The 13,814-nt window shown below is 46.8% G+C and overlaps 2 protein-coding genes across 10 annotated transcripts in view; one reads left to right on the top strand and one right to left on the bottom strand.

Annotated features, from left to right (window-relative positions):
- CRB2 (crumbs cell polarity complex component 2) overlaps positions 1-10,988 on the bottom strand; it is a 62,490-nt gene extending 51,502 nt beyond the window's left edge. The window contains exon 1 of the mRNA XM_069873509.1: positions 10,945-10,988. The gene's annotated coding sequence lies outside the window, so the exon portion shown is untranslated. The remainder of the gene's footprint in view (positions 1-10,944) is intronic.
- A 343-nt stretch (positions 10,989-11,331) lies between these two features.
- Positions 11,332-13,814, top strand: part of STRBP (spermatid perinuclear RNA binding protein) — a 63,775-nt gene continuing 61,292 nt past the window's right edge. For 8 of the 9 annotated variants that reach the window (XM_069873553.1, XM_069873552.1, XM_069873554.1 and 5 more), the window contains exon 1: positions 11,533-11,613. The gene's annotated coding sequence lies outside the window, so the exon portion shown is untranslated. Of the gene's footprint in view, positions 11,350-11,532; positions 11,614-13,814 lie in introns of those variants that run through there. The other variant, XM_069873547.1, reaches the window with a different exon arrangement.

Raw genomic sequence — 13,814 nt, 5'->3', positions numbered from 1 at the left:
ACAGTGTTTCTGTAGCTGCCAGCTCTGTGACCTTGCTGGAAGTCACCAAGCCAGAGATCAATTAGTGAGTACAGAACAGAGAAGCAGCATTGCCTGCATCCTGCCCGTCCCTTGGGAAGAGCAGCTGTGCTTCAGGGTAGAGCAGCAGACGCCTGGAAGATTGTAATCCAGTGGGAGGGCTGATATGCAGGCTGGTTACCAACTGCAAGATGCACAATGCAGCAGCGCTGAAAAGGAACAGGAAAACCTCCTTTTCCTTTGACTGTCACATTTACATTTTCCAATAATTTAAAAGCACTTCAATTTTACACACAATGAAACCTTTTTACATTAAATGATACCTACAACAAATGCACCATGCTGGCTTCTTCCTACTGAAGTGCCCATAGGAAATAATCCTTTAAAAACATTTCATACTCTTCACACACCCCATTCACTCACTCACCAAAGCTGGGAAAAGTATGTCTGTAAAGATTAATCAGGATTATGCAAAATAAATTAAAAGGAATTTTTTTCCGAATCTCAGAAAAGGTTTCCCAGTTTTTACTAGCAAATGAAGAGAAATATCCTCAGCAACATTTAAGCACGATCAAAACACCTACCATCTTCAACACACCTTGTAAAAGCACCTTGCTCTTCTTTGAGAGGGAAATGCAGTACAAAGGGTGGAATATCTAAAAGGGAAAAACAAAAAGGAGTTTGCACCAGCAGTACTGAAGTCTTGAAACTAGAGAGATCATTATTCTTCTCCATGACAGAGACTAGTTTCAAATACATTATCCAGACAGGTGCAGCAAGCGTTTCTAAGCAAGCTCCATAAACCCTCAGCAGATCATTGTCCCCCTTTTCATACACAGGATGAACCAAACACTTGTGTGACACACCAATCCACAGCAACAGGGAAGTGTAACAGCACTAGTACCTAACTTCCAGATGCATATCTGAACTACCACACAGGTTACGCAAGGGGACAATGTCCTATCCTCCTGACACCTCTGAGGAGCTGCAAAGTGTACCTTCTGCTATCCCCAATGACGCACAACTCTTTCCAACCCACTTCAGGCAAAGCTTTTGCGCACGCTTGCATGCACTATTTTCTCTTTCACACAGAAGACTAACACAAAGAATTCAGAATTACAAGAGTTAGACACCACCTCTGCATCTAACAAAAGCTACTGCTACCTAATTTGTCTGGCTTGTGCTTCTATGACAAAGTAGAAGGTGAAAGAAAACACAAAAGAAGAGACTTTTACAAGTGTCAGGAGGTAGGGAGAATAGCAGCTGACATTCTGGCAGACTACTGAAAACATTTATCCCATGCAATGAGACCTCACCACCCCCAGATCTTGACTGAACTATTAGTCACCGGTCTGCATCTCACACCCTGCAGTACAGATCACCCGGATCACAGAGCAGCAGCCTGAATAACAGAACTATCACACTTGTAAGGTCTAACTGAACTCATCCATTAGATCAAGCGACAAAAACAGAGAGGCAAGTCTCCCCCTGGGGCATTTCAGTCTCCCAGTGATCCTCATGGTGGTCAGAAACAAACCAACTCAGCCCCTTGCCTCTTGCCAAGGGAAGAGGAACTATTTGCAAGTCAGCAGGAGCATCTCAACACTCAGTGAAATTGTTTCACAGCACCTTATTAGACACTTGGTGGGGGTCGGGTAGCACTATCTACATGTGCTGACCGATGACACAAAACATAGAACATTTTGGGATGTGGAAATGTCAAAGATCAACCCAACAGAATCATATCTATAAGGTTTTCTTAATTTTAAATACGAACATTTTAAATACTACCCTGAAAGAGACTTCAGGAAACACGATGAAACCTGATGACCACACGCTAATTCTCAGTGCTACACCACTTCTGTATCTCCTAAATTTCCCAGTCACTTGTTCTCTTTCTCTAATGACCACACCAGCGCTCCAGGAATGGGAAGCCAAGGATGGTGGCTCAAACCACTGCAGTTCCTAGCAAAGGGCCCGAACTGCTGCACGCCTTCAGAACGTAACTGTGGGGCTTCCCACTGGGATGATTCAACTGCTGACCAACAGCAGCCACATTCGCAATACTGCGCGAGCTCCAGCTCTTTAGCATTTAAATCTGTACATAAATATTTCAGTTAGAATTTAGCCTAAAATAAGCCACCTGCCTGGTTACTCCAGTGTTACAACAGTCTGCTTGCCTTCATCTGCAGGCAACTAATGTTATTTGTGTGATATGCTATTCCGTAAGGCCTCCCAGAAGAAACCCGAGAGATCAATAGTCCTTAAATAAGTAATTAGAAGAGCTGATTCATTTAGGTCATCAAATAGCAAATAGAATAAATAAAAAATCATAGGTCTGTGAACACCTGCATCTAATAGAATTTTTATATGTATTTATTGAGTGAAATGATAAAAAGGCTGCACACCAAAGTGTAAGAGGCAGCATTGCTGAATAGCATCTATAATAGGAAAGCAAAATAGGATAACAATACATGAAAAGAAAGAAGACACACCAACAACCTTTAACTTCCCATTCCAAATGCAAGCAAATTTGGATCAAAAATTCAAACAGAACTTTCTAATCTAAGGCACAAAACTAAGACGCTACACTAAATATAAGAAAATGTATGTAACGTTTAAATAGTGCCTTGGCAAGTCAAAGTTTATGAAATGTTGAGGTACACACCTACTGGCTGGAACATAACCTGTACCTGTTGCAGAGCTGTTTCCTATTCATCCCACTCTACGACAACACTGTCAGTTAAGCAGCAGTATGTGCGGCATGTGGAGTCTCAAATACTGAAAGGACACTTGTGCAGTGCAAGAAACACAGCACATTATCCCACAAGAGACAGAATAGCTTCTGAACAGCAGGTCTTCCACAGTGGTTCCAGTTAGAGGGATGTGCCATTCCCTGTTTGTCACATCCAGGTACTGGGCCACATCCATCGCTCTAGAACTTCAGCTGCACCGAGATGAATGGACATCAGAACTACAAACTGTCCTGACCCTGTGCTGTGATACGAAGTTTGGGTACCAGGACAATCAGGCAACACTCACACAAGCTCCAACAAGGTCAGTGTTTTATCCAAAGGGTACAGCCTATGAACATTTCCCAAACACCACTGAATTCTGGCTGCAGTCTCAAAAAAACTCTAATGAAGCTATAAAATTTCTTCATTATAACCAAAATTCTCATTATAGCAAGATTTTGAGACCAGATTTCTGACCACAGTTCAAAGCCTTTCATTTCTATCTAACAATTACTATTATTCCTAAGGGTTCTCCACTTTCTGTTAATGAAAATGAATCTTGGTAAAGCTTTTCTTCAATTATTACTATTATGGCTGCACTGCCAGCTGCACTCAGACAAGCTCTGATTCAAGTTCCAGGCTTCAGAGTCATAGATGGAAACTCAGTAATTGCTTCCATCAAAAAAATACAAATCGCCATGGATAAAAACAGATATGGTAAGAAAACAACATGCAGTAAAGAAACCAAAGCGGGGGGGGGGGGGGAACCCAGCACTGAAAACAAAAACTTTTTGTACCAGAAACAGATTGAAAACAGAAAGAAAATTAGCATTTAGGAATGAAAAAGCCTATTCACTGTTGATGTTAAATACAACACCCGCAGAGATTGAAGCTGGGTTTATTTTTGATAGCAGCATAAACATTAAAGATAAGCGAAAAGCATTTAGAAAATACGGGTGCAGTACAAAGGCTCATGTGATGAGGGCGATTTTGCTTTTTATCTTGACCTGGAAAACCTCTCGTATGACAAAGCCTCTTTCAGCGGAGCCACAGTCGTGCCTTGCTACTCTGCCTATTTGTGATAAAACGGCCACCCAGGTTGTTTGTGCTTCGGAATGATGGCAGGTTTTCAATCCTGAACTTCAAAGGAAAGGGAAAAAAGAAAAAAACCTAGCACATCCATCTAAGGACCTGCACTAAACTCCTGTCCTCCCTGATCTGCTCCAATCCCACTCTTCCCTAAAACAACCCTTACAACTGTATCACTCTTCTTCTAAGAAGGACAAACATATTCCCCCGGTATTTACTACTCGTCCCTGATATCCCAATACAAGATAGGTATTGTCATATACGAGATCAGCATGCACCATATTGTACCTCCACAAAGGAAAATGCAGCTGATTCCCAGATTGGTTCATCACGTCTACAGCCCTAGCCACACAAACACGTTAGCCACACCAACCACAGTCACTTGAGGGTTAAGCATTCACAGTCACACCTGAAATGTGCATTACAAAGCATTAAGAGTGAAAACTGTGGACACCTCTTAAGTTCAGTCCCCTTTGTATGTCTGTTCACTAGCCGACCCTTGTGCCATCAAACTGCAACGAGACACCTGCTGCGTAAGACACAGCTGCAGAACCTTCTTTCTGCCCCCCTGCCCTGCACAGAGGATGCAGGCAGAGAAGCCCCATAGCCAGCAGCAGTCACCCCATACTCCCACATGCACAAATAGGTAAAAGCACTTCCATTACAGAAGGAAAGAAAAATTCAAGCCCAGATAATTTATCAACACCCCATTTCCCAAAGGAGAGATGTCAAGGATCAGGAGACCTCAAATGATCATTTAGGGCCCCATCTTTTCTGGAAATTTTAGTTAAATGCTCACTGAAGGTTGGCAATGTTGCTGATTTCCTGGCCTGCCTATTGAACAAGGGATGTTCCGTTGGGTCAGCTCCGTGCTCCTGCGTAGCCTGGCTTTGTGTTCCTGGAAGCAGCAATAGGACATCTCCCTTGGAGAAAGCCGGGGGCCTGGCCTCTTCCCATGGCCCCCTCTCTCTGTTTGTCCCCGGGGCTGCAATCGTTTCAATAGCCATGTGAGAGGGTATGAAGTCAGTGCCTCCCACTTCATCTCACTTCCCTTCTGTGGGGCTGACACTGTACCACCAACAGGGGGTGGTTAGATTCCACCACCCTGCAGAAATGCTTCGAGATCAGAATTTAAATGAATTTTTCCCCTCTACACTGACAGGAGTTAACCCATGCCCTCTCCTAAGTTAGTGACAATCAATACGGCAGCAGTCCTTAAAAAGAATCCATCCCCTTTCCCATCTTGGGCGATGCAAACCGCATTTTAAAACAAAACATTAAATTAACTACAAAGTTTTAATTTCTTGGGAAACACTCCTGGGACACAGGCCACAATGAAATAATCTCAGCAGAAAACACGCCTGCACATGCAGGCTCACATTTTAAAGGCTGTTTGCTGCTATGAGCTTTGTCATGGCCACTAGTGGAAATGTTTTAATTAGGCATTCAGCAGTTGCCAGATGGGGGAGAACACAACCAGTGGGCTGAAGACAGCACCACGGACAAAACAATTTAGAAGGGATGTTAGGATGGCCCAAGGTAGCTACGCTGCACTGCATCCTGAACAGCATCTATAAAAAGAACACTAAAGCACCTCTGTTTACCTGTGGTTCAGGCAGCTGCTGACGTGCAGGTTCTCTACAGACAACTCCACTTGGTCTGGCTGCAGCCAAACAAAGCGGGACAGGGATGCAGTGACAGGGTCAAACCGAAGGGACTGCAATGCTGAGTGCCAGCAGAGCATACAGCAACTCACTGCTAGCGTAAGGACCACCTGCCCCACGACACTCAGCAAAGCTGCCAAGCATCCAATAGGAACGTGAAAGCAGAAGATTAACAAGCAGAGCAGCACATACTGAGTGCTGGACCTTTTTTTTACCCTGGACCTTTGTTGTTTTTAATAATTGATATAAAGTAGCAAATGACTCACTAATTGCACTTCTAAATTGTAACCCAACCTGGAATCAATCATACATGGACAAACTTCTGTTCCTAGTTGCAGCTAAATCCACCACAGTGCAGGCAGTAGCCTCTCTAATAATTGCATTAGTCATAACCCAAAAGTGTTTCCCACTTACTTGGTTCCAGTTTCACTTGCTTTTCAAGCTGATCCTCACCCCTATCGCTAAAAAGATCTCCGAAACGTTCCCCCCCAGAGCCTGCTCTGGACCTCAAAGAGCACTACGGTACATTTCACGGTGTGATCCCTCCTCTTTTAGTGCCCAGTACCATTTTCTCTCCTTCACTCCTGTCCAAAGTCAAACAGCTATTCAGGATTGCACCACATATTATTTCACTCTGTAAAGCCCTTTATAATGAGGTAGGCACACAGGGAACTGTCACATTTATGCATGTCATCTTTTGTTTTGCAGCACAGATTCTAGATGTTTAAGCACGCTCTACTCTGACTAGCCCTCTGCATGATTCTCTCCCTTTTCCACCTCATTTTTTTTTTTAATGAATACAGAACTTGTAAGCATTTTTCAGAATAAACACTTACCCACAGGTTTTGGGCTGATGGTTGGACTTGATAATCTTAGAGGTCTTTTCCAACCTTAATGATTCTATGAGATTAACCAGCCAGGAACTGTGGGCCAAACAAAAATGAAGGCAGAACACAACAATAAAAGCTGGGATCAAGTATACACAAAAAAAGGTCAATTCTGACACCTGGGATGCTCAGGAACAATGAGATGGCACTTGAGAATTACCAAACACAAACCGGACTAATCAACTTCCACAGGATCCTCACTAGGGAACAGAGATCGTAGAGCCCGTGTCAAAGTAAAACCCAACAGCACTCGCGCTCCTGGTGATGTAGCGGGAAGCCAGGATGAAGTCCCAGCAGGCCCAGAAGAAGCAGGGTGTGAGGAGAGCTGCTGGGCTACGACTTGGATTTGCTTTCACGTCCGTACCCACACACAGTTACACCTACCACAAGCACAGCTTATCTACCCCAGCAAAGACTACACTGATATCATTTCATCTGTCCTCCCCCCTCTGTGAATCCTCTACCCACATCCTGCAGAGAAAGAGATTCAATTAAAACCTGCCATGCTTTCACTGCTGATTTCCCTTCCCGCACCCCCAGACCACTCCCAGCGACTGACTGCTCAAATTTTGAGCCTTTGATCTTAACAAAGATCTGCAGAAATGTTTTTATTGACTCTGGGTTCAACACTTGCCCAGTCGCTCTGCAAAAACAGAGGATTTGGGGAAGAAAAAAAAATGTTTAGCCTTTCAGAATGCAGCCCTAATCTGCTCGACATCTGTTATAACCCTTTAACTTTCACCTTCTGCTCTCTGTGTTGTGGGGTTCTTTTGTAGAAGCCAGATAACAGCATGACTTTCCATTTTGTTTTCTGTATCCCCTGACATTCTATCTCCCTTCTCTTCTCATAATTCCTCTCCACATAAGCAAATACAGCAAGACAGGAGAGCAGTCCTGGACACTGTTTTATGTTGTAGGGGATTGTTTCCGACTTCACTGCTGTCATTAAAGATGACCCGCCTTCCAGCTTCACAATTTTCTCCAAAACATCACACATTTGCAAGCCCTCTCCTTAGCTTATCACCCTTCCAAAGCCCATGCATCCTGTCTGGGATGCATTCAAACCCTGCCAAGCTTCAAAGCATGCAAACAGCCACATTAAGTATGTGATACATCCCACTGAAATTAAAGCTAAGCACATGTAATTATTTGCTTTATAGATGATGAAGATGTAAGTCAAACAAGTTCCTTTTCAACTTCTCCAGTTTTTTGTGATTTTCATGTTCCTGTGACGCTTATGAGACTAATTTCACATGTAAAGAGAGCTTTTCCTATGAAGATTTTTAAAATACAGACCTCATACAGGGGTTTTTTTCCAATTCCAACTCTGTCCTCAGATCTCTCTGCACAAATCCCATTAACTGCAGTACATGTCTAAAGGCAGAATCTGAAACCTGTAAGAACTGGGTCACTGGACAATGGCAAGTTTCAAACGGAGATTTCTTTTCTGAGTTATAACAAGAGAAAAATCCCTCCTCCCTCAGGCATGATGAACATTCTCATTTGTCTGTAAACAATACCAAACACTTGACATCTGATAGGCTACATTTCATCCTTACTCACTTAGAGTTTTTCCCTTTACCATAGCTAATCGCCATTTAGTCCCTAATGCAGAGTTTGCAGCTGATGCCGGATCATCCGACTCCACCATCCCACGGGGCTGCTCACTGCGGATTTCAGTGCCTGCCTCCCTCCACAGCCTTAAAACCTGGGGCTACCAACAACTTTTTTAAAGCACCTCTCTGTTCTTCTGGGTTTTTTTTGGTCCCCAGGTAAAGCACTTTCACATGCTGGCCAGATATAGGAGCTCCTACCTTGCCTCTATTTCTATTTAATACTGGTAATAAAATTTCTTTATCGCAGTCATAGAATACAGCATAAATTAGGTATGAGATCTGCAAGCAGGAAAATCAGTGCAGGAACAGAGATGTTTTTATGAACTAATTCTACATTCACTGTGTCAGTAAATATGAGTGAAACAGTCCTGGAAGACTTCAGACACCCTGACTGTTCTTCACACTGACATCTCAGGTCTGTATGCGGGTCTCATACAACTAGTTTTATTGCATTATACACACTTGTTACAGCACAAGTACTTCAAGTCAGACCATTCTAACTAACCTGACCAGCCAAGAGGTACAAAGAGACAGGGCAAGCCACCACGCAGTACGCAGAAGTTAACTATGAGTTCCCTTTCCACATTCACTTGTCCTAGAAAGTTTAGATTTACCAGAATCATTCAGATCATTAAGCTTCTTACAAAAAAAACCCCAATAATTCAAACTTAGATGCCAATGCCATGTACTTTCTGTTGCCAAAGATACTATCACTCTTCAGATGTGCTTCTGCTCACAACTGTGGGGCCAGCCAGCCAGAAAGAGAACAAGGCTTGGAGTTCTAATCCAGACTGTGCCACTTTGTGTGTGAGCTCAAGCAAAGCGTTTCACCTAACTTGCCTTTACAGCCTCCCAAATGCCCTCGGTAGTCTAAGAGATGTTGACGACATTCAAGTACACATGACATCTTAAATATTTCTATGAACACATATGCAGGAAACACACAGTATTTCTACCAGAGTTATATACTTTTAAACAAATAATCATTCTACGCAAGTATTTTATCCCAGGAAAGAGCATAATTATTGTTAACGACTTTTAACTTTCATCAAGATAACTCTAACTCCAGGTTGCTTTTGGCACAATTCAAGTCCCTGTCTCTTACTGAATATACATCAATTTTCTTCCTTTTTATTCCATGAAGCCTAAAGACAAATGTTAACTTCTTTTCCAAACCTCGTATGTTCTTCTCCTTGTTAAATTTATACCCTTGTACTGCAGCCTCAAAGCGCTTCCAGTTCCCTGTATTCTAAATTAATCCATCAATCCCCTTTCCTCTGTGTTTTTGCCCTTGGCAAATCATTAGCCCAAGGGAGAACACAACAGAAAAACTCAAGATTTCACTCAGACCACAGCTGGAAACCTTTCTTCTGCCTCCACAGAAGCTTCACCACCTGAGATGCCATCTCTTGCAGGCTTCCCTCTCCTTACTACATTTCACTACACAGCTGCTACTTTTCACAGCTGTCCCTTCCCGTTGTGCTGTCTCCTCCAGCAGCCTTCCTCCAGGCTGTGTTTGTATTAAGTCCCTATTCCTTGTAATCAACTTAAAATAAAAGCGTTCTCACATTCAGTCCTTGGACCAGTCCTTGATTGTCTAGCTGTCACCTTCTTGCCCTTCTCAAGGCCTACACTGACAGTTTAAGGCCACACAGCAGATGTAGCTACAACTCACTCAAGGCTTTGAAACCTCTTGATTCTAGATTTGAAAGTAGCAATTGATATTCCCTCAGATTTGTTTCTCCTTTCAATCTTTAAACATGAGATAAAAGTCTGTTACAGAAGCAGAGCTGTGTCCGACAGCTCAGAACTAGGGCGACGCTCGAGCCACAGGCTTGCAAAGAAGGGTACAAAATATAACTTGAACAAGCTGGATCTCTCATTATCCATGACGTTGCTCACGCACACGTGATTTCTACTTCCACTCTAATGCTGCAAATGGTTCTTCTGAATGAGTTACTGTTTCAGTTCAGTGCTGCAAATCTCCTGATCCTGCTGCCTTTTGCCAGTTCCTCACAGGCTGCTGCAGCACAGCACCTCGCGTGCCGATTATTTTCACACAGAACTCCCCAGTCAACTTTCATCTTTACAGCCTAGAAAGAACTACTTTTGAAAAGTGCAAACAGTGCCATTACATACGACTGTCACAGGCTTTTGTGTCGAGAGCCGACTTTGAAAAGACTCCTAACCGGGAAATCACGGCAGATATTTTGAAGCACTCATGCAAAACACTGGCCATTTGAATGTTGACGCAAAACCGTGAAGGTTTTATGGAACACACAACCAAATGAAAAAAAAATCCCACCAGACTCAACCCTCCCTCCCTGTACCTAAAGATTTTGACATGCTGGCATTTCTCTGAATAAGTTAACAAACAATACCTGGAGCTTCCTCATCACAGCGCAAGGGCTGGGATTGGGGACAACTATTGCAGGGGAGTTGAGAGCGAGCTCAGAACCACGGAACGGTTTGGGTTAGAAGAGACCTCCAAGCCCATCCAGTGCCACCCCTGCCCTGGGCAGGGACACCTCCCACTGGATCAGGGGCTCCAAGCCCCATCCAACCTGGCCTTGAACCCCTCCAGGGACGGGGCAGCCTGGGCCAGGGCCTCCCCACCCTCATAGAAAAACATTTCTCCCCAAGATCTCATCTCAATCTCCCTTTTTCAGCTGATAACCGCTCGCCTCGTCCTGTCTCTGCATCCCCTGATCCAGAGCCGCTCCCAGCCCTCCTGCAGCCCCTCTCCACAGCGGAAGCTGCCCGAGGTCTCCCCACAGCCCTGAAGCCATTTGTCTCAATTTCCAAGGGAAAGATGGAGGTCGCCGAACACCGCATTCCTCGTGGGGCCGGACCCGCCTGAACACAAGGTGAAGCGGCCTCGAATTTGATGTCCTGAGAGAACGACTGAGGGGTCTGAGAGGGAGCAGCTACTCACGTGGAGCGGAGCCTGCCCTCACGCACCCACCTGCCCCGCCATGAGGCAGCGCCCGCCCGCCTCGCTTTTACGCACTCTGCGCGCGCCACGCCGGCGCTTACGGCGTTTGCGCAACGGAAGCCCTCTCAGGTGCGGCGCCCGGCCACCTCGCTTACGCACTCTGCGCACGGCACGCCAGTGCCTACGGCGTTTGCGCAACGGAAGCCCTCTCAGGTGCGGCGTCCGCGTTGACGACATTACGGAGAATCCGTAAGGAACACTAACCTCTCTGAGGAGCTTTACGTAAGTGGCGTTCCTAGGCACGGGCTCGGCCGCTCCCGCCCCGGCGCGGCCGCGGGAGCTCTCCGAACGGCGGAGCGCCAGAGGGAGGGATTACGCAGTTTACGCAAGGAGTAACGGCCCCAGGTAAGAAAGCGGCCGTGGCGAGCCGAGCAGCTTTACGCCAACGGCGTAAGGCCGCGCTCGGCCTGCCGCGAGGAGGGAGGAAGCGGCGGGCTCCCGCTACGCAGTGTGCGTAAGGCGCTCTCTCAGGTGCAGGGAGGGGGCGGGCGCACGTTGCCCGCGGCCGCAGCCTATGGGCGCGCCGGGCGCCGTCACGTGCCGCGCCCCGCTCGCCGCTGCGGAGCCGGGGGAGCCGCGGGAGCCGCGACGGGGCCGGCGGCGAGCGGGGTGAGGCGGGGGAGGGGGCGGCCGGCCCCGCTCCTTTTCTTTCACCGGAGCTGGGGGGCGGCGCTCGGGGCTCCCCCTTTCTCCGGGGGGGGGGGCGCCCCTTTGTGCCACCTGCGCGGCGCTCGGCGGCCGCGGCGGCTCGGCGGGGCGGGCTCTCGGGGCACCCGGCGGGCGCCTCGGCCCCGGGGGCGGGGGGCGCCCTGTACCCCGGCCGAGGGGCGCCCACCGGGGCGGGGGGCGCGGGGACCCCCTTCCCCCGGGGCGCGGCGCTCACCTGCCCGCGGGGGGGGGGCTCGGGGCGCCCCTTTATCCCCCTGTAGGGGCGGGGGGGACGGAGCCGTCTCGGCGGGGCAGGGTGTGGGGGCGCAGGGACCCCCTGCCTCGGGGGTCTCGGGGGTCGCCGTGCCCCCTGCCGCGGCTGGCAGGTCCCTGTCCGCGGTTTGGGGTTTTCCTCCTCGGTGCCGGGTGGGTTAATGGTTAACCCGTGGGTCCCTTCCCGAGAGCAGAACTGGGGTTCTGCATCGCACCCGTAATGCGCGTTATTTACCGAAATGTCTTATTATTTATTTACGTGGCTCTGCAAACGGCGCCGTGCGAGTTAGAGAAAGGGAGAAGAAAATGCCCCGCGCCACAGAGGGCGCGTTCCAGGCTGTGACTGAGGGCCTGGTAGGGGCTCAAGCTGCTGCTCTTTGCTCCCTCCTGTAGTTTGTGAACGTTTTGTAGAAGTTTTATCGTGCTTTGTCCTGAAAACTTAGAAATTCCAAGTGTGGCCAAAGTAAAGAGAGGCTTAAATGGGCACTGTTGACGGGAACACTGAGGTGCTTCAGAGCTCCAGTCCCTGAAAATGTTTCTGCAAGTTTAACTTAAATATCCCAGCTATTTTAATTTAAGTTAAATTAAAATTAAATTAAAATAGCTGTGAGCTGTGGTGAGCGTTTGAAACTTGGCCTTCTAGGGTAAGGATAGAAAATGAAAATAGTTTCCTTCATTCGTGCAAAATACTTGAACGTCCTTGGGAAGAATGGAGAAGGAAGGATTGTTTGCGAAAGATGCTGTTATTTTCTTTGTGAAGCTATGCTAACCGCTTTTGAGAGACCCAGAGGAAGCAACTGTGGAGGCAGAGAGGGCCCGGTGTCTGCAGGAAGGAAGGAAGAAGGAAAAGTGCTGCCTGTGCTTGGAGGGGAGGCCTTCGGACCAAAACATCTGGAATGGGAAGGGAGGAAGCCTGGCAGTGTCTGTAGGGGCCGTGTTGCTGTGTCCCTTTATTTGCACAAGGTCATACCTAGTAGTCTCTGAAAAGCAAAAGTGTTTTCCAAGAATCTGGGTAGTTCACCTCTTGGATGGGCCATCCAAGTTTGTGAAAGCTGGATGGGAATGATTTCCTGCCAGTGGAGAGAGAAAGAACGGATCCCAGTCAGCAGACTGGGGCTGGCTGTAGCTTCTACTGAATTTCTGGTCACATTTAGGAGGTTGGACTTGCCTCTAGAAGTTCTTGGCACGTGTCATTTTCTTCACTATGGAACTTTCCAGTGATCTTTCCTCTGCTTCATGCTGGTGTGGAATGAAAGGGGAGATGGGGAACAGAGTGGGTAAGGATTGCCAGTAACAAGGTTTAAGTATGTTTGGTTTTCTGTTTCTTGTTGTTGATGGTGCAAGAGCTGCTTTGGAATTTCTAGTAGGGTCTTTCATCTTTGACAATTCTCTCATTCCTGTTCTTATGAAGGGGGTTTATTCACATAGACTGTTCATACTAGCAGATCACTATTATTGAGCTATTGGCAGTATTTGTTGTCTCTCCACAAAGAAGATGCTGATGAAGTGCCAGTCCTTGCTCTGAGTGGTTGGTGGGCTAAATGCAAGGTAGAAGCCTAGGACTTAATTTTTTGGGGAGCTGGCAGGGAGATTCTGTCTAGAAATACTTGTGTTGGGGGCTGGGGGAGCCCCAGGCGATAACTGGTGTGAATGTTGCTGAAGAAGCGAGTGGTGGTTTGTCTTAGAAGAAAGAGTTTCAGGCATGATTGATTTCATAACAAAGATTCGGAAGCAAATGAGAAGAGAGAGTAAGCAAACGGAAAGACAGCACAGAGGATGGCAGGAGGCACACCATGCCCGAGCATCAGAGAAAGGAGCTCAAACTCTGGATATGCAGATTTCAGCAACTCTTGTTTCTGATGTTTAAACATTTTTTTTCCATGGATGCT

Source organism: Phaenicophaeus curvirostris, chromosome 20, assembly GCF_032191515.1.
Source record: "Phaenicophaeus curvirostris isolate KB17595 chromosome 20, BPBGC_Pcur_1.0, whole genome shotgun sequence".
Taxonomy (NCBI): Eukaryota; Metazoa; Chordata; class Aves; order Cuculiformes; family Cuculidae; genus Phaenicophaeus; species Phaenicophaeus curvirostris.
This window is presented reverse-complemented; position numbering and strand designations above follow the sequence as displayed.